Below are 24,919 nucleotides of genomic sequence, written 5' to 3'. Positions count from 1 at the left end.
AGGGAGCGGAGAGAGATAAGCCAAGCGTGGTGAGATACGCCCGTAATTCCTGTGCTCAAGAGGCAGAGGGACAGGATTGTGAATTCAGTGCCAGCCTGGGTTTCAGAGTGAGCTCCAAGCTCCAGAACACAGATTGAACCAAACCAGCAAACAAATGGGGGACCAAGAGGTCAACAGCCAGAGGGAGACAGAAAGCTCCGAAGCCAGGGCATCTGGTTGCGGGAGACTAGGACAGATGGACAGAGGACTTTCATTTAGTCTTGGAGGCAGGGGCAGGAGCTTGGGCAGCTCCACTGTGCCCCAGCTGTGGGAGATTGTAGATGTGCTCACATCACTGGCAGAGACCAGGAAGGCTTGCTCTTGGTGCTGCTGGGAGACAGACTGCTTTGGTCAGTGGTGGGCACAGCTACTGCCATGAAGGTTGTCTTAGTGGGGCTTACTATTGCTGTGATGAAATCCCATGACCAAAAAAAACTTGAAGACAGGGTTTATTCAGCTTTCAGCTTACATTTCCACAGCACGGCCTATCACTGAGGGAAGTCAGGACAGGAACTCAAGTGAGGCAGGAACCTGGAGGCAGGAGCTGATGCAGAGGCCATGGAGGGGTGCTTCTTATTGACTTGCTCCTCAGGGCTTGCTCAGCCTGCTTTCTTAGAGAACCAACCCAGGGACAGCACCATCCACAAAGGGCTGGGATTGCTAATTAAGAAAATGACCTATAACCCAGTCTTAAGGAGGCTTCTGGGAAGTTGACATAAATCTATCCAGCACAAGGTTTGTTCTTTCAGGTTTTATGAATCACCAAGATGGCCACGTTCATACTGAGATGTCACAGTCAGTTTTGATTTCTTGTTATGGAGTCTGGTTCAATTCCACTCCAAACTGGAACTCTTGCAAAATTCAGCGTTCGATGCCTCTCACTTCATCCTTTCTCTTCTGAGTTCAGCCCTGCTCCTCAGACAGCATAGTTCCACGACAACAGATTCACCTGTTACCATTGTACCTTCCCCTCCACTGAAAAAGATCTGTTGTCCATTCAGAGAATCCTGCACTCTGGCTATACTGCCATGAGGGGGTGACAGTTCCATGACCAGATGCTGTGAATGAGAGGTGAAACCTAACAGCTGAGGAATACCTTTGAGCGCTGCCATTTTTTGTAATCTGAGTTGTCACTAATATTTTAACTAGGAGGCTGCCCATCAGAGTCTTAATTGGGGCCTGCTTTGAAATAGGAGAGTTGACAACGTTGGCTCAGGCTTACAGTCAGCTGGGGCTGGATAAAATCTTGCCTTCTGCAAATGGCCATTCCAATTCTGTCGACATTGCCGTCACCTGCTAAGGGCTCCTGCTTCCTGTGGTTGGTTGTTTCCTCAAGCTCCTGGTTTAAGAGTTAGGTTACCTTGCCTTGGCTACTCTGTCACCCTGCCTGTACCAGGGTCACAGCCCCAAATGCCCACTGTGTTAGTTTACTTGCCCCCTTGTCTTCTGCTTGCCAGATGCCCTGCTCCTGGCACTGGCTCTCCTGTCCAAGGTTGCACACAGCCAATGCACTGAGCAGGTACTGCATGTTGAACTCAACTAGTTTCTTCGTGTCTTCAGATGAGAACATTGGCTTTTTGTCCCTCAGATCAGTCAGAGGTAAGTGCTTGTTAAGAACTTTCTCGAATTTAATTGCATGGATCAGGACCAAGGATTTGAATAGACAAGTATCTTTTCAGGTACAGATGGGTAAAGGGAATGCCTCCAACTACATTTTCACCCCATATTGGTCTTTACTCTAAGAGAGCGCGGTATCTTTACATTGGAACCTAGTACACTCCCTGCAGATAAGTGTTTTCTCCTAACTAGAGAGCGTGGACTGAGCTGTTCTATCCTGTGTCCTATCCTGCTCGATTCTAACCATATCTATCCTGTCTCTGCTGCTCAACTCTCCTGGTCTACCTCCTGCTCCTTACCTCTCATCACATTATATATTCCATCACTTATGGTGATAACCTACTCCAGTGGTTCTCAACCTGTGAGTCGTGACCCCTTTGGGCATCCAATGACCCTTTCACAGGGCCGCATACCAGATACCCTGAATAACAGAGATTGACATTACAAATCATAACGACCTCAAAATTACAGCCATGAAGTAGCAACAAAAATAATTTTATGGTTGGGGAGATGCATTAAAGGGTCGCAGTCTCAGGAAGCTTGGTTATTCCATTATTTTACCATCCGATGAATCGCTCTCTCTAGCTGGAAACACTGTCCAGAGTGGGACTGTTTAGCCAAGGCTCTGGGTAGCTTATTTCAGACTCTTTTGAGGCCACAAAGTTAATGTGGTACTGCCCGCATTCTTATTGGCATCTAGTGTTGTCTCCATGAACCTCTCCTGAAAAATCTACTTAGCCCTTGCCTCTCCCTTTCGCTAATTTATGGCCAGTTGCTGTTTTTACCATTGTGTGTGTGTGTGTGTGTGTGTGTGTGTGTGTGTGTGTGTGTGTGTGTGTGAATTTCATCATCGTCGTCATTGCCATCACCATCATCATCACCACCACCATCATCATCACCACCACCAACCACCACTATCATTATTTTACCATGTGCTCTTTTTTCTTTTTTTTTCTTTTTTAAAGATTTATTTTATTTATTTATTCCATGTATGTAAGTACACTGTTGCTGTCTTCAGACACACCTGAAGGGGAAATAGGATCCCATTATGGATGGTTGTGAGCCACCATGTGGTTGCTGGGAATTGAACTCAGGACCTCTGGAAGAGCAGTCAGTGCTCTTAACCACTGAGCCATCTCTCCAGCCCTACCATGTGCTCTTTGTAACCTGCACTGCTCTCTTTCGCTTCCTGAGTATTTGTTTCCCTGAGTTGATGCCAAGTTCCCTGTGGGCACGTGTGTCCTGTGCACTTGTTGGCAGTCCTCTTTTAATAACCATGACAACAGGAAAGAAGAGGGGAAAACAGACTTACATTGAATTACAAGTGTGTTCCTTCCTCACGAGTCTGTCCACTCTGCTAACATCTCTAAATTCTAGCCACCACGCAAATCAGTATGGAGGTTCCTAAAATAACAAAAGTGTAAGGTTGGTAAGGGAATCAAATCCATTTACCATAGAAGTAACTGCTCACCCATATATATTGCTACTCTAGTCAAGGAACTGATTTGTGGACTCACCCTAGGTGGCAATCAGAATATGAATCAATAAAGAAAATATAGTATATGGAACTGGAGAGCCAGCTCAGTTGTTAAAAACCCTAGTAGCTCTTCTAGAGGACCTGAGGGGTTGTGTTCAATTCCCAGTACTCGTAGAGTGGCTCATAATCATCAAGTCCAGGGGATCTGATGCCCTCTCTGGCCTGGGCAGGCACACATGCAGTACACAGACACACAGTTGCTGGGAATGGTGGCACAGCCTTTAATCCCGGCACTTGGAGGCACAGGTACACATGTAACTAACTATAAGTTTGGGGCCAACCTGCTCTACATAGTGAGACCCTGTCTCAAAAAAAACAAAAAAACAAAAAAACCTAACCAATCAAACAAACAAATAAACAACAACAAAATCTAAACCAAAACCAACAAACAAAAAAGAAAACGCATCATATGGTGTAGTGTTCAGTCATAAAGAAGACTGAGATTATGTTGTTTGTAGGAAAATGGGTGAAAGTGGAGATCGCCATGCTAAGTTAAAGACCCAAGTCCTACAAAGACAAGTCCGACATCTGAAGAAACCAAGGCAGACCCTCAGCGCAGGAACCTGGGATCAGAGACTGAGCAGAAGCCTCAGGGGAGCGCCACCTGCTGGCCCCTGATTGAATGGCTCACTCCGCCCGCTCTTTCATACCCTTCTGAGACCTAGTGGAGGGAAAGGGCATCGTGCTTGTTAGCTTTAGCCAACGTGACACAAAATGGAGTCCTCTAGGAGGGAAGCTCAAGAGAGGAACTGTCTCCATCACACTGACCTGTGGGCTTTTTCAGGATGAATGGTTGATGCAGAACATCTCCGCCTACTGTGGGTGGAGCACCTCTGGGCGGGTGTCCCTGGGTTGTATAAAAAAGCAGGCTGAGTAAGCCATTTAGGGGCAGGCCAGGAAGTGATGCTGTTCCGTGGCTTCTGCTTCAGTTTCTGTTTCTAGGTTCTTGCTTTGAGTGCCTACCTTGGCCTCTTCAGATGCTGGACTGCGACCCATAAACCAGATAAACCCTTCCCCCCAGAAGATGCTTTTAGTCAGGGTTTTATCACAGCAGCAGACAAACTAGAACAAGCATGAAAATAAATGGGATGTGGGAGAGGCTGGAAGGGGGGAAGGGATGGATAGGATCCAAGCACATTAGATCAGTGTGTGGAGATAACAAGACCCCTTTGTACAATGAGTACACGCGCATTAGTTACTTTTGCATAGTTGTGAGCAACACCTAGTAAAAACACACGTGAGACACTGTTTACTTTGGCTCAACACTTGAGTGGAACTTTATGGTGGCAAAAGCTTGTGGCAGAGAACATCTGTCCCAGTCATAGAAGACCAAAAGCACACAATGGTAAAAGAAGTGACTGTCAACGAGGGTGCTGAGGGTACTGGAAGAGAATGGAGGACAAGAGACGCAAAGGACGCCAAGACAAGAGTCTGATCAAGGCGACAATTTTATTTTTTCCCAAGGCTGAATTTATACAATAACATGGGTAACAGAGGGAGGGGGGAAGTGTAAAACATTTACACAGGCCAAGGACACATTATTTGTGTGGTCAGAGGATGTCAATAGGATGTTGATTTTTCAGAAAGGTTACAGGTCATATCATTGGGCATCTTGACGTCAGATGTATGTCTCAGCAAGATCACAACTTTATCATATCATTATTCATCTTGACCACCAGATTTGTATTAGTCTTCTGCAGTTGGCTGGGGATTTTCCATGAACCCAGTCATACTTAATGCTAACCATAATAATAACATCAATAATGGAGGGTTTCAAGGGCATCGCTCCCAACAAGTGACTAGGGCTAATACAACTTTAAAGATGCGTCCCCTGCAATCTACTTCCTGCAGCTGACCTCTGTCTCTTAAGTTTTTCAGGACCTCCTAAAATAGTTCCATTAGACGAGGGCCAAATATCTAAAATACAAGCCCGTAGGGAAATGTATGGCTTTCCCAAGAGAATATGAACAAAAATATTCACCGCAGATAGGACAAAGAAAGATCTGGCTCTACTCACGTCTAGTTCGTTGAACAGATGCATTTGTTGGGGTCACTTAAAGGAGAGTAGGTAAAGGCTTACTTACAGAAGGTACGTCACCAAAAACCCCACCCCAGCATCAGTGATGACTCTTGAGAGCTTCATTCCTGGAGCTCCATGGTCAACTTGCAGGCAGTCCCACCTAAGGGTTTCTTCTTCCCAGCAATCGGTCACTGCTTATGTAACCTTGGGGAGGGGCTTATTGAGCCTTACGACTCTCTGAGCTTCTGATACTTTCGACTTTCTTGAGCTTAGTTTTAGTTTTAGTTTCTTGTGTCTTATGACCTCCCTCCTCTCTTTGGGAAGGAGTATTCAGTTCAGTAAAGTAAGGTCAAAGCAAGATGGAGAACTTCATGTTCCACAGTTCAACCAAGGTCCTGAGTTTTCAAGCTACCAGATGTGAGAGGCCTTTCAGGACTCCACTGTGAGTGACTTGGAGTCATCAGTGGAAGGTCAGGCCTTGCTTCAGGGATAGCTCTGATTACTGTTGACATGCTCACGGCCTTAGTATATGCCTGGGCAGAGAGTCTCTCCAGTGTCCTCACTTCCATTCACTTCCAGACTTCTGGGTGACAGGACGGTGTATTATGGGTCGTCCTGGCCACATGGAAAGCAGGATCCCTGTCTTGGGTAGCATGCACTGTCCTCTCAGACTTGGCTTTACATCAGCATGCTGTCTTTCCTTGAATTCTGTATTCTTTTATTCTGTACACACACAGCCATAGATATGGGTCTGATACACCATATCACAAAGTGAGTCTGACCTGTGGTCTCAAGCCCATACTCACCAGTCATTTTATAGGGAAATTATCTCTGGGCTAAGAATGATGGCTCTGGAGGAAAAGTGAGCAGGGAAGGAAGCCAGGATTCAGGCTTGCTCTTGTGGTCCAGCCTAATAGCAGGAGGCAAGCATTCACTTTCATTCCACTCCTTGTGCAAGTCCATTCCCAGCATGAGTCCGTAACACACCTATGGTGTGAAAGCCCAGGGATTTGACGGTGACCCAGCCCTAAGAGCATGCGTGCTATGCATTCTCATTCCCTGCTACCATCCCGCATGCCACGGGCACACATGCAGGTGACCGGCAGGAACTGGCTGTAGAGTCCTCACCAAGGAAGTGTGGACTGCATCTTCCCAGCTCCTGTCTTTTTGACACATGGTAATTTGAGCACTTGTGGCATCCCACTTAGCTTCCTAGGTTTGTAACTGGTCCCCTGTTTCTGCCCAAGCGTCTCCTTTCATATGACTGCTCTCTAGAAAGAGGAGCTAGTCTTCCATTGCCCCAGCCAAGATGTACTGTGAGCTTCTGCCTGGGGGAGTACGTGAGAAGATTTTGTTGAGTGAAGCACCTTTCACTCGAGGAGGAAGATAGCAGCGAGATAAAATGACACGCGCTGCTGCCGCCGCCGTTGTATTTTATGGACTGCCATCTGTCTCCTGAAAGGTCAGAAAAAAATGGCAACTTGGTTGCAGGCAATTGTGTGGTGGCGGTGGTTGACGGGACAAATGACTCTCACCGGCACATGACAAGGAGCCTTGGTGACATCATATAAATGCCCTAATTGGGAAGTGGTCAATCGAGCGGGCCTGACTTCTGAATTTGATGTGTCAATAAACAAGCTCAAGGTGAGATGCTGGATCAATACCGCAGGACAAGAACCATCCGACAAATTTACTGCAAAGTAATTGGGTGCAAAATGACTCGAGTCAACCTTTACACTGCCAAATAGCGAACTAACGGTTGGCCCAGTGCTCACTGTATGTCCGTGTCAGTGACTGCTTATGAGCTCTTGGTGCCTGGGGAAGGGAGCCCCAAAAGGGACTTGAGAGAACCACAGAGGCCGCCCTGATGACTCTGTCCCCAGCAGAAGCTATTTCTTGCTGCTGGGAGTATAATCTATATGTTCCTCCTAGCGATACTCTGAGCTATAATACAGTGATAGCAGCTATAATCACAATCCATCCTTTCTTCACCCTGACTCTGTTGCACAAAACACAAGACTCTGGGGAAATGTTCATTTCTCTGTTATCCAATCATACTGTGGCACGAGGTAGGTGACAGCTTGCTCTCCTGTCCATGGGCATGGGAACAAGGAAACAAGGCCTTCTGTTCCCTTAGCTTAAGGATGTTCTTTCCAAGATGCGTCCTGATTTGTCCAGGCAGGCTGGACAAGATACGCTAGCAACGGCACACAGCTACCCACAACGACAAAGGCCATATTTATGTACACTGTGAACTGGTTGTTTGACTGCTGGTAAACTGGAATTGGTTGCAGTGGAATTTGCTTGAGACAGGGACAGCAAATATTTAGTGCCAGGACTTAGGGAGCAGAGCCAGATCCTAGAAGAGAGGCTCCAGTCAGGGCAGGCTGAGTCTAGGACTGGGCAGCAATCTCAGAGGTTGGTTTAGCTGCTGTGAATTGCACTTGGGTGTGTTAGAGGGGCAGCTCAAGGCTGAGTGTTATTTATTGAACTTGCAATGTCCCCCACAGGATAATGTGTTAAGGTCTTGCTTGGCTGCTAGCTTTAGGGGAGTGGTTGGATCTGACCTTCTTAGAAAATCAGTCTGGGGATGGATTCATGCTTTTGTATATGAGTGCAAATGTTTGTGTGTGTGTGCATGTGTGCATGAATGGGCTCATCTGTGTGAGGGCCAGAGGTATATGCTTTCCTCAATCATGCTTCCTCTTAGTATTTTTGAGACAGGATCTTTCACTGAAACTACAGCTCGCTGATTCAGCAGGGCTGACTGGCTCTCACGCACCAGGGATCTTTCCGATGCCTCCTCAGTGCTAGGATTAGGGATGTGCAGGGCCACATCTGGCTGCTTTAAAAAACAAAACACATTCTGAATATTAATCCTCTGTCAGATGTGTAGTTGGCAAGGACTCCCTCCCTCCCTCCCTCCCTCTGCCCCTCTCTGTTTTTCTCTGCCTCTCTCTCTCTCTCTCTCTCTCTCTCTCTCTCTCTCTCTCGCCTTTGTCTTCACCTGGTTGGTTGTTTCTGTAGCTCTACAGAGGCTTTTTACTTTTACAAACTCCCACTTAATTGTTGGCTTTAATTCTTGGGCCAATGGAGTCCTGCTCAAGAAACCCTTCCTTTCACGTATACCATGGAGGGTACCACCCATGTTTTCTTCTAGAGTTTCAAAAGTCACATATAGATCATCGATCCATGTGGAGTTAGTTTTGTGCAAGGTGTTAACCTGCAAGGTAAACAGCTCCAGTTAGGCCCTGTCTCCTAAGCTTTCCACCATGGGAGTCTGTAGAATACATTTCTACTGAAGCCATAGCTGTCTGGAACAGTGTCATCACTTCCTGCTGAGAGGAACTCGATAAGAATTGAACATCTGTCCCTCCAACCTGGAAGAGACAACCAGACACAAAAGCTATGGGTTTTTTTCTTTCCATTAGTATACAGAACTGATTCAGGAGAGGTGGAAGCTGGGGAAAAGTTAAATGTGAATTGGGCAATGCTAGGATATCAATCAGCATGCAGGAGGTGAGAGCTGGAGGGAGACCAAGGTTATAGTGATCTCAAGGTCAGCCTCAAACAAAACCAAAACAAGACAAAGTGATTAAGTGAATTGTCGGTGGAGGGGAATATTTGTACATATTTGGGCTAATAATAGTGAGCTGGGGCTTAGGTATTGGGTCCCAGGCGGGTGTGGCTATGGAGTGGCTCTCCCCTTGTGTTTCCTGTACAGGCACAGCAGCACTGCAGGAGGAAGCTGGTGGAGCTGATCTGTCATGGAAGCCTTCCGCAGGCCCATGACCAACAAGCACATTTCTTTGGGAGCCACACCTTTCCTGGCAGTTCCTTTCTCTCATTTTCATCTTCACGCAAGGCCGAGTTTCCATCGCCTTCAGGTGTCCTTCCCCTTTCCCATTTCACGCTCCTGTCCCTAAATAATGTTTGCGTTTTCTATTAATAGGCCTGCCTTGATGGTGGCTGGGCCAGTTGACCTACTTTCTTCAGTTCTTGATTCCAGAAGTGATGTTGCCTGAGTCTCATAGCATCGTCTACTTCTTGGCCATTGGTTACTATTTCTGCATGTGGCTACAGAGTTCCAGCTCATTAGAGTCAGCAAAGCATAGTCTCCATTCCCTGGAGCTTCCAGGCAAGTCAAGACAGACACCTGCCTGCCTCAATGGCCTGCATGAAGGATAGAGACTTTTGGGTGCCTATGGAACATTTTACAAACACATTCGTGCATGGATGTGTGTGTGTGTGTGTGTGTAAGCATGACTGCATGCATGTGTGTGTATATATGCATCTATGTGTGCATGCATGTGTGTATATGTCTATGTGCATGCATATGTGTGTATATGTGTCTACGTATGCACACGTGTGTGTATGTGTCTATGTGTGCACACACGTATGTGTATTGTGTCTCTGTATGCACACATGTGTATATGTGTCTGTGTATACATACATATGTGTGTGTGCATATGTGTCTATGTGTGCATGCATGTGTGTGTGTCCATATGTGTCTATGCGTGCATGCACTCACATGCCCACTGCTTAGAGGAGGGGAACAGGGAACCCAAAGCTGCCCAAACCTTGGAAGTCTGCAATAAGGGAGTGGGAGCTGTAAATTTTGACACTTTTTTTTAAAGAAAAAGTAACACAGGACTGAACACTCTTACCTCTAGTTCATAATTTCTTCATTTATCAAGAAAAGACAAGGCCTCCTGGGAAGGGAGTTTTGGCTGACTGGCTACCCACTTCTGCCTCCAGCCTCATTGCCCATTCTCTGCCAGAGGCAGAGGGGCCTCCACTCTCTTCAGGGCCCACCCAACATCTTCATTTGCTGCAATCCACCCATTTCCTCCAGCTTATGCCCCACACCAGACAGTCACATCTCTGCACTTAATGTTTACATGGTCCTTTTGAGGTAGAATAGCGTTTCCTTTTTCTGCATCACTTCATAGTATATATATACATACATATATATATGTATATATATATATATGTGTGTGTGTGTGTGTGTGTGTGTGTGTGTGTGTATGTGTGTGTGTGTAAAAGGAGTAGTTTTCCAGACTGTGCCTTACTCTGAGAGACTCCATTTTACAAGCACCTTTTGACTCCATTTTGAAAATGGGGGATGACTCTGCCCTTGGTGGATGTATGAACAGTACCACTTGCCCAGTACTACCCATGCAGCACTGATTGATGGATGACTTATTCTTAAAGCAGAGAAGGTGCCACCCTACACATCTATCAAAGGTGATCATAGGAACCATAGGGACATATCGAGGAAGCCAGGCATGAGAAACCACACCAAGGAAAGAATGTCACTCCATCATCAGGACCCCCATAAAGAGGATGACACCTAGCATCCCAATGACAGTGGTTCCATTCTGACTGCTGTCATCAGACCATCTAACCTGCTGCCAAGGAACCCACTGTCTCAGGGACTTGAGCTCAGCTGAGTGTCTGCTGTAGGTGCAGCCTGCTCAGACTGTCATTTGTCTGCCTGTTCATTTATTGAAACCCAGCCCCACCCTTTACAGGCACAGCTCCCATGTCCCATGCTTCTTGTACCTTGTAGCCTCTAAGTTCACTTCACACTCTATCATTCTCAGCTGACGTCCATTATGTTTAATTATCTGACCCCATTCCAAGCATCTCTCTCAGCTCCGCCCCCCCCCAGCCCCTGATACTGTCAGATCGCTATAAAACTCCTTAAACTTGGGGTTGGGGATTTAGCTCAGTGGCAGAGTGCTTGCCTAGCAAACGCAAGGCCCTGGGTTCGGTCCCCAGCTCCGAAAAAAAGAAAAAGAAAAAAAAAAACTCCTTAAACTTGAATGAAGGCTCTATGGCCCTTTTTAGCCATTCTGTAATCTTTATATATACATGCATGCACCTCAACTGTTTAATATCTGAGGGTTTGCATTAGTGGTTAAGATCGTAATAAAAGAACACGTTTGCCTTGGTTGAATACCATGGAAATCAGGACTGTTTGGCAAGTTGTGGTCAATGAAATAGACTTACCCTATGAATTTGTTATCATTCAATAAATGGTGACATTGTGGAAAGACTTAAGTGTGTTTGCCTATGTTTCTGATATGCCATACTGGTGACAACGAAGACCTTGGCTGTATGACTTGCTTTGACTAACACCTCTTCTTGTATTTTGCTACAGTCAGATTAGTACTGAGTGGCCATCTGGGGCCAGGACCAAGGTTTCTGGAACCAGCCTGTATCTGTGCTCTGCAGGCTCAGGAGTGAATGTGAGTAATTGCTGTTTGAAGTGCTGAGTTTGGGGCTGTTTCTCATACAGCCATAGTGTGGTAGTAGATGGCTGAGCCACACTGATACAGGAGTCCAGGCTCTCTTCTTGTCATTATGCTCCCTTCAAGAAGTCCTCGCAGGGTGACAATGGCTAAGTCTCTTTGTTCCTTCTCCATGCTGCTCTAGATTTCAATGGCTTTAGCTTTTTGGTTACTCTATGGATACATTAAGCCATCATAGTCTATGGAGATGACACTTTGCCACCTCCTATAAGGCTCTGGACTTGGTAATTGTGCTGTAAACTTGAAGAGGATTGTCAAGTCTCTTTCCTGTCTCTGTGTCATCTTGGGGGCTTGGCACATGGGATTACAGAACCACTAGAGAAAAGAACATGCAGGCTCTAACAGCCCCAGGCTCTTTACTAGGGCTCACGGCTCCAACGTTAGTACAGGGTCGTGATATCCAGCCAACGTTTGCAGAATGTGCAGGGCACTGAGGTACAGACATGCTGGCCTCTTCTGGTGTGATCCCAGGGGACAATAAGAAGTACATGTGGGCACATTGCCTGATGAGCTCACTGGCTACCTGCATTTCACAAAGGTATTTCTTTCCCAGGAAACGGTGTCTAACTGGGGTTACTGAGTCCTAAGCCCATCTTTGTGGGCGTGGGGAAAATAACCATTTCCCTGACAGTTAAGCTGTGGTGTTTGCTAAGGAGCCTGGTGTCCATGCAATAGCCATTCATTCCCTACCGACACAACTGGGAAGTGAAAGGCATCTTTCCCTCTCGCCCCTCCACTCACTAGCCCACGATACTATGGCTGGGATGTTTCCTACTTCCTTACCTATGCTCACATCCTTGGCTGCCAGAGGTCTCTGCAACCTGCCAGGCCCTGCCCTGAGGCCACTTCTCACCTTCACAATATTCATTGTTTCATTCTCAATACTCTCATGGCCCTCGACTCTTCCAGCTTCTGAACTCTTGAAAGCAAGCTTCATTTTAGATATATGGGCAAGCACTCTTGATGTCCTCTAGAACAGGAGCTCCCATGAAGCAGGGGCTACAATGAAATGAAAATACTCTTAGGGTGTCTAGTAATGTGGCTTAGCAAGTGAGAATGCCTTCAGGGACTGCCCGGGACCAGAAGAACCCACATAAGAAGGTAGACATCACTGTGGATGCTTGTAACTCTAGCACTGTGGGAAGCAGGGGCGGGAGGGATGTCCTGACCACCAGCCTAGCTCCAGATGGAGAGAGCCTGTCTCAAGGGAATAGATGGATATTAATAGAGTGTGACACCCAATATTCTCCTCTGGCCTCCATGTGCACTCATGGACACATGTACCCTACACACATGTGCACGTACAATAGAAAAATGGCCTCAGCAGGCTAGATACATGCCTTCCCATGGAGAGCTTTGTACATGTGCCTGTGGCAGGTGTTCCTTTCAACAGATGTTCCTGCTTAGCATCTTCCTGTGGTGTGAGGATGGGGAGAATGAAGAAGGAACCATGGAGAGAGAAAGAGAGGGTAACCACACCTCAACTTCTTCCACAAACATTCATCTGATTCTGGCTCTGGGTTCTGATCCATGAAAGTCAGGTTGAGCAGAATCAAGAGGAGGGGTAATTTCTCTTTCACTCAGAAGAAGCCCAGAAATGGGCAGGGACAAGCTTGGATGATGACTCTGCTTCCTAAGTCATCCTAGAGGTTATAGGCCCTTTATGATTTCTGGACAATTGTCTTTAGCTCATGGCTTATATCTTCAAGGTGGCTTCATCACAAGATGGCTGCCACAGCTCCTGCTATCAGGTATGCTATCCCTGGCGACAGGGAGGAGGAGCAGATAAAGGGGGAAAGACTATAGTGCATTGTCAACATTTGTGTTTCAGATTTGCATGAAGGGACTGGTATATGGATATGTTTATAAAGGGACTGGGGTGAAAGGTGAGGCTGAAATCTTGAGTGAGGAGTGAGTGAATGGATTTCACTCAGTGGGGTGAAATATTCACTGAGACATCGGAGGGTGAAACCAGTGGAAATCTGCTCTTCTTGCACAGAGACCTTTGTGTACTCTAGTTATGACACTTCACAGATAGTGGAAAGGGGTGGACGGACGTAACCAATTCCTGGAGAAAACTCTAGGAAGATAATTCTCAATGTCAAGTGGCAAGGAGTTTGCTAGGAGTCTGGGACGGGGGCCCGGGATAGACCGAGGATGGTTTTTCTGGTGGGGGTTGTAACAGATCAATAGACTGCTGATGGTGGCAGGGCCACCGAGGAGGATTCTGGGAAGGCCAGCTGTCCGTGATGAGGGCAGGTCTTGTGGGCTTTCGTATTATAAGTATTCAAAGAAGCCTAAAGAACAGGAGGGAAATCTCTCCTTCACAGAGGAAGAGAACTCTCCCAGCTATAAAGTTGTGGTAAAATTCAGACTAGATTCAGGCCTTTTAAATCCCAAGCGCCGCGAACCCATTTTTCAAAATGGTGGAAAGATTGAGTCAGCGCGCTGGACAGGGGCAAGATCAGGGGGAGGAGGAAGCTAAGCTATGTGAGACTCTCTCCGGTCCTCATCCGTCGGGCAGACGGAACACGACCTAGTGACTTAGTGGAGGGGGAGACATGCCATGGCTGGTCATTTTTCTATCTCTTTCATCTGCCTTTCTCCGTGGCTCTCCCGAGCTACACACCCCCTTTTACCGCCATCATATTGAATCACCAGGGTGTGAAATATAATAAAGCATTGTACCGTTCAATCTGTCGGCTATTCCTTAAAGGTGTACTCCAGGTAAATATCCCCTCGGCCTGTGACAAATGAGCTTACTTGCAACAGATGACTTTGATGAACCTCGGCAGCTGCCTCACTATTATTCTTTTCCAATTGGCTTCCCCAGCCAAGCATGATTTCTCCTGCACAAATTTGTCTTGCTGAAGGAAGAGTTTCTCTAATTCACTCCACCCCTCCAGCCCCCCAGCCCCCGCTCCCCGACGCCCCAGCTTCCTGCCTGGCCATCCCTTTATCCAGCCACCACCCTCAGAGACTCCCTGTTTTCTAGAATCCAGGAGCTCCTCACCTGGTCATCAAATGCTTCACCGGCTCCACCAAAATCAGAATCCAGATTATTCGGCCCTTTCGTGAGCACTTGTTGGGCATGGCAGAGTGGAAGCGGGCCGCCATGACATGGTCCATCGTGTTCTCGGTTCTCCAACGCCATCCCTTGCCTTCTCTGTCCAGTAGGACAATCAATTGCCAGCAATAAACGGCAAACTGTCCTCCTTCAAAGGCGGGTCAAAGTAGCAAACATGCTTTTACAAGTGAAAACGCTTCCAAAACTGCAAATCATCACTATAAGAATACAAGGCTTGGTGGTGTGCCTGTGCCTTTGCCTGTGTGAGTGCCTGTGCAGGTGCACGTGTGCGTGCGCGTGCGAGTGCGTGTGTGTGTGTGTGTGTGTGTGTGTGTGTGTGTGTGTGAACTCTCTAAGAGATGAAAGAGAAGAAAGAATTTCTTGTCATTAACCTAGCCAATGAGTACCGAGTGTCAATTATGTGTCACACATAACACAGCAATGAGGGGGACTTTATGGAATAGAAAATTGCAAAGCACACACTCCCTGAAACCAGCAGGCATCTGAACCACGCTAGCACAGAAGGAGGGACCACATCCTGACAATTAAACAACGCAGTTTGAGGGGAAAACCGCTGTAACTTGAGTGCCTGCTGGACTATGATGATTTTTTTAAATTGTGGTAATTTGGGGGATAAAAATCTAGAACTTGGCATGCTAGGTAAGTGTTCCTGCAGTGAGCTACAGCCATGGCTTACGATGTTTAATTTTATTTAATTCTCAGATCAACGAGAAAAGCTAACCGTGAGCATGCTCTGTGGTTTTTCCTTCCTATGGGGTGCACAGTGGCTATGGTGGTCAGTGGTCACAAGAAACTCCAAAGAGGTTGCCTCCCTCTTGGATTTTAGGGAAAAAAGGAGAAATTGCATCGGATCAGTTTGGACAGGCAAGGCAGAAGCATCGAGTACATGAAGTATGTAGGGACAGAGGAGATGGCTGGATGGACAGGTGCTGAGATAGGGGAGGGACAGCCAGACATGGGCAGATTGCAGCTGGACTCAGGACTAAGGCTGGGTCACTTCTGCCCAGAAATGGAAGGTAGAGGACATAGCTTTGCTAAAAACAAGAAGTGGACCCTGGCCCTGCTAAGCAGTTGCTTTCTTGACACCCTACACAGAAACTTGACACTCATTAGCTCCATGAGGCTGGTGATTCACGCTCTTCCTTTGGCCTCAGTTCCCCATCAAGAAGAGGAAAGGGTTGGCAGGGAGGTACGTGGAGGCTCCTTCCTACTCTGAGATGCCATCGTGACTCTGAAGCACTGGTGTATGCAGATCACAGCGGAGTACCTGCGAGGGCTTTTCTCCTCCGCCGGTGTAATTTTAGATAAGTGCCGAATGCCTCTTTATTCTCAAATATAAAAACATCGGGAAGATTAAGCCGCTGCCTGTCTCATAATAATCTGGGCATCCAATTCCAGCTTTCTGATGAAGTCGCCACTGTTAGAAGAAAATTGGAAAGTTTAGTATTTGCAAAGATGAACAAATGACCCCCACCCTCAATGATACAGAGTGTTCTGGTCGGCTCACACTCCTCTCTCTAGGTTCTTGGCACATAAAGCTTTATTATGGTATGTGTGAGGTTTCTGGAAATTTGCTGTGGTCAGTCCTCATGTGGATCTCGTCTCTCCTTTAAGGGCAGAGCCCAGATTGGGATCACATCATGATTGGTGGTTTCTGTAAGAGAGACCACAAAAACCCATACAAAAGGATCCCCTTCGAAATTTCGTTAAGAGCCAAGTCCCATCTAAAGGGGAGGTCAGCAGCAAAACCTTTTAAAAACAGGGTTGTCTTGAAAGACTTGCTAACACATCCCTGTGACCCCATTTCACAGATGAAGAAGCTGAGACAGGGGGTGGAAGGAACCAGCTAACCACTAGCACTAAAAAAAAGCACCTTTATCCTCTGTGGACCTGTGCTCCACATGGATGCTGGCAACCATAGCACACACTTAGCATTTGCAGTGTGTCAGGCTTTGGCCTGACCACCGTGTGTGCACTCCTTCACGCACACCTTGTAGCAAGCCCTTGCAATGGGGGCTGCTGTCCCCACAATTTGAAGAGGAGCAAACTGAGGGCCAGGAAGGCTAGGCCACTTGTTCAAGGCCCCAGGACTAGGCAATGGCTCAACTGGCTCCAGAGCATTGCTTTCCCATGTGGATCTCCTATCTTATAATAGCCCCACTGCTTGCTACCCTCTCCTTGGTTCAGAGACAACTATATAGGCTTACTCCTTGGTGCGTCTGACCAACAGATACACTCTACTATTCCTGGTCTCCTCTTTGCTCCAGGTAGAAGCCAAGAATTCCCTTCACCCCCACCCCAGTCAGCAACAACACAAGGTGCTGGGGGCAGTGGCCCAGGGGAAGGAGTGTGGCTTTGTTACAGAAGGTGAAGAAAGACAGGGGACTCCTTTCTCACTTCCCTGTCCTCCAGCCTTTTGTCAGGTCTGATAGTTCAGGACCCTTCCAGCTCACGGGGCTGCATACCCTCTCCGTCTTCTCCACTGGAACCCAAGTCATTTTTCCCTCTTTGGGGTGGTCCTTCTGTTTCTCTTTACTTCTTTGTGACCAGGAGCTCACGGTCCCCTGTCCTGAAGCCTGGATACTGGGTACAGCCCTGGCTAAAACCTCCTCTTAGCATTAAAGGGCTGGAGAAACTGCTAGCTAGGAGCTGATGCACATGTATCCAGAGAAACTAAACTGGTAAAATGTGTGTGTGCATGCATGTTCGCATGTTCGCGTGTCCGAGTGTCCGTGCACGTGTGTTTTATTTTTAGGAGTTTGAGTGTGAGAACAATCAGCAGGCTGGAGGGACAGGCCCCAGCTCAGCAGGAGCTCTCGCTCACTCTGGACTTCTGAGGATGAAATGAGGTTGCTCACAGTGGGAAGGCCATCTCCTTCACCCAACGTCCACTGATTTAAATGTTAATTTCATGCGGGCCTTTTTTTTTTTTTTTGTCAATGCTGGGCCAATCAGCTTTGTTTGCTGCTGCACCGGTATTGTGTTGGTCAGAAGGACAGATTTCCACTTAGGGAAGTGTGGTTGATCCTCAGCTAGTACCTTTCTCCCTAACTGGGAAACTTCAGTTCTGCCCTGAGTCCCTTACACCATTTTCTCTATAGGCCAAAGAAGCTATATTTCTAGAGTCCTTTGCTAGTATACCCCTGGTAGCCAGGGATCTGAGGTCGAACCCCCCAGCCTGGCGGAGCATCTCCTGCACTGAGCTCATCTGTGTGGGAGGATGTTTATGGCCCTTTCAAAGTGCACCAGGAATTATACCCTGAATAAAGCATCAGACAGCAGCTAACCTTGCAATAAAAAGTTGCCCGGAGAGAATTGTCAACACATCCTTGCTGTCACACCCATTTTTCAGATGAGGAAACTGAAACCAAAATAGGGGAAAGGGCATATCAACCCCTGGCTCGCCCAGAGGGGTGTGGGTCAGCCTCACATTCTGATTTCATTGGGGTGGGCAAAAGCGGGACAGACAATGGCTCCCACATCTGTGTGGAGCTACGAGAAGGCAGCACCCAGAGGATATGGTATTGAATATCTGGTAAGGATGAACTGCTTCCGGCTGGGAAACCTTTTCCTGATGAGACTTAATCTTAGGATGACCAGCAAGTATGCCTGAAAAGGCATTTTCAAAATAGGAGACCACTGAACATGAGCCAGGAGAGCAAAGATAAGGAAGAGACTTAACATTAGGCTTGTGACATCCCTGCTGTAAGCATTTTTAGCGGGTATCTCACTTGGTTCTAATTACTGTGTGGTAGGGGCTATTATTCCACTTTCCAGACCTGGAGACGGAGGCAGACAGAATCGCAGCCTGCCCAACCTCAAGGTATCAAAGCAGCTTCAATGTCTGCGTAGTCACGCTTCGTGTGTGTGTGTGTGTGTGTGTGTGTGTGTGTGTGAATGTGTATGAATGTCTGTGTATGCACATGTGTGTTTGTGTGTGTACATGTGTGTATGTGCATGTATGTGTATATGTGTGTGTGAATGTGTATGAATGTATGTGTATGCACATGTGTGTTTGTGTGTGTGTACATGTGTGTATGTGCATGTGTGTGTGTTCATATGTGCACAAGTGTGTTTGTGTGTGTATGTGCTATGTTTGTGTGTGCTTATGTGTGTTTGTGTGTATATGCACATGTGTGTTTGTGTGTGTGGACATGTGTGCATGTGCATGTGTGTGCATGTTCGTGCATTTGTGTGTGCACATGTGTGTTCATGTGTATGTGTGTGTATGTGTGTGTGTACATATGTGTACATGTGTGTTTTGGGATAGCAAAGATCTGGAGGCAATGGGAAAGGCTCGAACCAATATTTCATGTGGAGGATGCACCTTGCCAACATGAAAAAGTACGTCTTCCTGGGACAGGAGGGAGGGTAGAAGATGGCTGGTGGTGATGCAGGAAGTCTCTGCAGCTTGGGAAGAAAGTAAAGGCAGCACAGATTGGATGATGACCTTGATCTTCCCTGAACTGGGCAGGATCTGACCCATGCCTAGCTGGCCTCTCTCTCACCCACTTCCCCTCTTTCCTTCTCTGCCAAAACCTCTCTCCTTGATTTCACAGGGAAGGGACAACACAAGCAACAGTCTCTCGTCAGATGTGAATCTGAGGGCAAGTGCGAGGCTGTGCTGTTTTGTCCGTGAAGGAAGGAGATAGATTAGAGCAGACTGCCGAGCCTGGCAGTCAACAGTGGCTGTGGAAATACCACCCCAAGGAGCATCCCTGTGTGCACCACTCTGCACAGTTTGAACAATCCTTTAGCAGAGACTCCTGGAAGTAAAATAACTAAGGTGGAAGGAGTGAACACTTCAAAGATAGTCTTCCAGAACCTTCTGCCAGACATCGACAGCCTCCTCCCAAAAGAGGGGTATCATGGGATCAGTAATGCCCATGGTTGGGAGGGGCAGCTCAGCAGGCAGAGTGAACTTGCGACCTGTGGGGGAGGATGCTTGCTGACTGCTTGGTGGGAGTGGGTCATTGTCACCCACTTGCTCTGGCTCAAGGCTGAAGACCCACAGGAGCCCGAGAGAAGCTGGTACTATTTGGAACTTGCTAGACTCTTGGGGGGGGTTGGGGGGAACAGAAGGAAAGTCATTCTTATCCTGATAAACTTATCATCTCTCTGTAGCAACTCCATCTTCCCACGTCACAAACATGAAAAATCTAGTGACTCTAAGGAGACTCTTCCATCATAATACATAATACACACATACACACACGCACACACACGTGCACACACACACACACATGCACACACACACACATACACACCCGCACACACACGTGCACACACACATACACACATGCACACACACACACATACACACCCGCACACACACGTGCACACACACATACACACCCGCACACACACGTGCACACATGCACACGCACACACATACACACACGCACACACACGTGCACACACACACACATGCACACACACACATACACACACGCACACACACGTGCACACACACATACACACATGCACACACACACATACACACACACCCGCACACACACGTGCACACACACATACACACACGCACACACACGTGCACACACACATACACACATGCACACACACACATACACATACACACGTGCACACACACACATACACATACACACCCGCACACACACACATACACACGTGCACACACACGTGCACACACACATACACACACGCACACACACGTGCACACACACATACACACACGCGCACACACGTGCACACACACACACACACACACACACACACACACACACACACACGGTCTTCAATTCCAAGAGATTCATTGATCTGTAGAGGTCTCAGAGTTTATGAACACTGCGTTAAGAACCTCTGTTTTAGAGACCATTAGTAACTCAGCTTTCTTTCCAGATAATTAGCACATTGGGAGCCTTTTCTATACCAGACATTTCAAACCACACAAGGGACAGCTTTTATGGTTTGATTCTGGCTGTCCGAGGCCGTATCCTTGCATTGACAGCTCTTAGTGTACTTCTGTGAGACGGACTCCCTCAGTGCAGGATGTGCAAGAGGAAGGTGTCTGGATGGGCTGACAGACTGAGAGGACTGTGAGAGAGAAAACACATACACAATCATGTATGCTCACACCCTCACACTCTCGTTCCTCCACACTCCACATTCTATACATACAAGCACTCACATGCGTCTCAGACTCACTCAGGGCTTTACCTCCTCATGCACGCAGGCGCACTCTTTCACCCATGTGCACACATATTTGTGTACAACTCTAGTTCTGTGTTCTCTCAACCCCGAGGACCTCCCTTTTCTCTTCTTAGGCCCACCCTCCTCTTTCCCTCCCACCCAATGGTAAATACACCCATCCGAGTTCAGGCAAATGTAAAAGAAACACGGGAGGAGAGTGGTAGATAAATTTAACAAGCATTAAAGTTAATATATAATTTAAATATGTATAAAATTATTCCACTTATCGATTAGAAAATGGGCTGCTGACCATTTCAAGGCAACAATCAATTTGAGAGTTCACAGGTCAGGTCAAGTTTCTTTCTAATGATCTAAGAAAGAAAGCAGCATTAGGGGATAATGAACTCCACGGCTTACAGACACGATCTATGGCCAGCGGCAGCCGGGTGGTGCAGATGGAGTTCTCCTGTGGGCCTGTGTAAAAGCCTGGCCCTGCGACAACCCATGACGTAATGGACACAGCCTCTGCAATGTCAGGCCAAGTGGTTGCTGGGAGGCTGTGGCGGAACCCCATGAATGTTGTTTAAAAGGGGAGCTTCCCCTTTTCTGGGAAGTAGAAGTGGGTTGGGGCAACACTGTGAATTACCTAGCTTGATGGGTGAGGAGGCTTTGGGTTGCTGTGGGCCCAGCTCAGTGACCTTACTCATTGCAGGGCTGTGGGAATAGTGATTGCCAGATAGCAGACAAGGTTCCCAAATTAGAGATGTCTCCTAGGCTGAGAATGGAGGCCTATTTCCAGAGTCTTTCACACTCCTTTGGGACACTGCAAGGGACCAGGGTTTGGTGAGGGGTGGGACAGAAAGGGCAGAAGAAATGAGTGGCCTAGGGAAGGGCGAAGTTAGCTAACAGACTCCCCAGGACCCAAGAGAGTGGGAGAAGCACATAAGCTCCAGGGCTGTGCGTGTGTGTGTGTGTGTGTGTGTGTGTGTGTGTGTGTGTGTGTGTCTCGGGAGAAAGGGAGCAGAATGCAAAGAGCAGTCCTTACGAGGCACAGAAGGAAGGCTACCTCTCCTGTGCTGATGGTGGCAGAGCTAAATATGAAAGCTAATTGGATGCTTAGATGTCTCAGTGTCTGACTTCTACTGTTGGGGACAACTGGGAACCCTAAGGTATCACGTTCAATTCCTATCTTACAGACCTATGCAGTGTGTGCAAGACAGACGCTTGCAGCTCACGCTAGCTCAGCCACTGTGCCCCACCTTCCCACATGACTAAGCAGAGGTGCTTCATGCAAAATAGCAATTCGCACCTAGGCGCGGATGAGAGCAGCGGATCCAAGTGGCTGCAGATCAGTCACAGCAGGTACAAAGCACAACTCCTTGTAACAACCTCCTCCTTCCCCTCATTAATCTCCTGAAGTGGAGGAAGGAGAGATCTGGGCGCAGCTCCACGGTGTCTGTACATTACTGAATTAACCAGGCATGTAATTAGTGCTCAGGTGCTCGGTGGAGGAAACGCTACTCACGATCACTCAAATCCAGCTTTAATGCTCTAAAGTTGGGGGAGCTGTTTCATTGCTCCTGTCTCTCTAGCCCTACCCCACCTCCCCTCTCTCATGTTCAAGCCACGTGATGTCTGGGGCTTTGGTGATGTTTATGGAAGTGTGCGAACTCTCTAATGTGCTGGATATCACGTCCCAATAGAGAAAGTCCTGATCCTGGTGCTGTGACATCAAGGAGCTTGGGAGAGCCTGTCAGGGAAGCCCATATCTGTCTGTGAGTCTTGCATGAATTAAACGGAGACGGATCCTGTCATTAAGTGTTAAGAAGGTCTTGTCTTTAAAGCCATCCTCCCAGTCTGCTTCCACGGTTAGGCTGCGTCACAAGGGATACCTGAGGCCTAGATAAGATGAGAGCTGGTCTCACTTTTCTCCATCTTTGTCTTCCACAGTCTTGATGAACTTGATACTGTAGAACACAACTTTCTTCTCTGTCTCTGTGTCTCTGTCTGTCTGTCTGTCTCTGTCTGTCTGTGTCTGTCTGTCTGTGTCTGTCTGTCTCTGTCTCTGTGTCTCTGTCTGTCTGTCTCTCTCTGTCTCTCTGTCTCTATCTCTGTCTCTCTCTCGTGTGTGTGTGTGTGTGTGTGTGTGTGTGTGTGTGTGTGTGTGGACATCTGACTTCCGCTGTGAACCACTATTGATTTAAGTGTTTTGGGGGAAAGAACCGGAAGCTTGGAGTTAAGACTTTCTCCCCAGGTATCAGCTAGGGATGCTACATCACCCCACCACCTCTGCAACTTCAGGTCATTTCCAGTCCAGCTCAGCCAGATTAAGCCAGATGGGGCACTATATATGAGGGAAGTATAGGGCTGTGGGAGGGGAGAAGCGAGGCTTAGCTTTGGCTCCTGTCGGCTCACCATCATGCCAGCTGCAGAGAATTGAACTGACACTGTCTTGCAAGGATGGCAGTTGGTGCCAATGACCTTGCTCCTGGAGCTCCCGTACTCCCAATATGCTTTGCACAGTGTCTTCATGATCCCTTCCAAGGGCTCTCACGCCTCCTTTGTGTGTGATGGCTTTCTCTTCCTGTTGACAGGATTTTGAGTTGGGATTAGCTGGTCTGGCTTGTCATGCGGGTGTTGACATGGACTCTGTGCTCACCGCAACACCTTCTCTTCCTACTTGCCTGGAACTTAAAATTCTGTGAGGCACGAAGTAGGAGGTGACCAGATGGTGTCGGTGATAAGGGATATCCCGAGTCTTCTCAAATAATGCCACTTATGTTCCAACTCCGCCCCCTCATTTGTGTCTCCTTAGACCATCCAGCCTTGTAGTAGTTTAATTTTCACCAATTTTAGAGCCCTGATGTTTGAACCACCTCAGAACAGTTTGGCGTATTCTGAGATACCCATCGTCTCCTCCTCCCTCGGTTGTAACTGGCAGCTTCTACTGCATTTTTGCTTTTATGTAAAACCACACTGATAGAGCTTTAGACCACCTTCGGATAAGACACGTCTCTAAGCTGCTCATCTCCGAGCAGCGTGTGCCAAAAGTTTATTGTTTGGGTAGTCATCGACTGCCCTGGATCCCCATTGTTGAATCTGCTCTTTTTGATGAAACACACTCTTTAATTAAAAACATCCTCCAGACACGGAGACGGCCGCTCATTCCCCACCGTGCCGTAACTGGGCTTGGGCAGAGAAGGAAAAGGCTACGGAGACGGCTGAGGCCCATAACTTAATTCCTGTGCGTCAGTCGTTCCTTCACTTGTCCTTTTCACTTTTGGCTTTGAGGCTAGTGAAACAAGCAGGATTAGCGAGTGGTAAGAGAAGCTGGGGTCGTAATTACACCCTATGCGACTGGGCAGCACAACCACCAGATAAATCCCTGGACAATTATTAAAATGGCTCAATGCATTATACAGATTAGAACAGGCTGGGTCTTTTTGGGGAGGGGCAGGAGGAGGGGAGTGAAGACCTAGTATTTAAGTGTTCTTGTAAGCCATCTAAGATATTAATGTTGCAAAGCTCCTTATGAATATTTAAGAACGGAAAATGGAGCTTCACTGCAGTCCCACATCACCACAGAAGCTTGTAATACGGTAGTATCCACTTAAGAAGGCAGAACTGCGTTCATGGCAGATTGAAGCCGGATGAGTAAGGGCTGGCGCATGCGCAGTGGTGGTGGGCCTCCTGCTTAGCCTTACACCCCATGCTGCTTTATGGAAGAGGATATAGGTAGATTCCAACACCTCTGAGGAGTGGGATTCCCCAACAATGGTTAGCCCCTCCCCGACTCCAAAAGCTTCGGGTTGATGTTGCATTTGTCGGACATTTTAAAAGATTTTATCTATCTTTATTTTATGTGTGTGAGTGTTTGCCTGCCCGTATGTCTGTGCACCACGAGGGTGCAGTGTCTGTGGTGGCCAAAAGAAGGCATTGGATCCCCTGGGATAACAGACTGTTGTGAGCTGCCATGTAGGTGTGGGAATTGAACTGGAGTCCTTGGGGAAATGCTGAGCTGTCTCTCCAGCCTTGCGTTTGTGTTTTAATACAGATCAGACAACCCTTACTCCCTCATTTGTCCACACATGTTTCACGTCACTCCCTGAGAACCAGAGTGGTGGGAATCT

The sequence above is a fragment of the Rattus norvegicus genome, chromosome 18 (assembly GCF_021556685.1).
Source record: "Rattus norvegicus strain SHRSP/BbbUtx chromosome 18, alternate assembly SHRSP_T2T, whole genome shotgun sequence".
Taxonomy (NCBI): Eukaryota; Metazoa; Chordata; class Mammalia; order Rodentia; family Muridae; genus Rattus; species Rattus norvegicus.
This window is presented reverse-complemented; position numbering follows the sequence as displayed.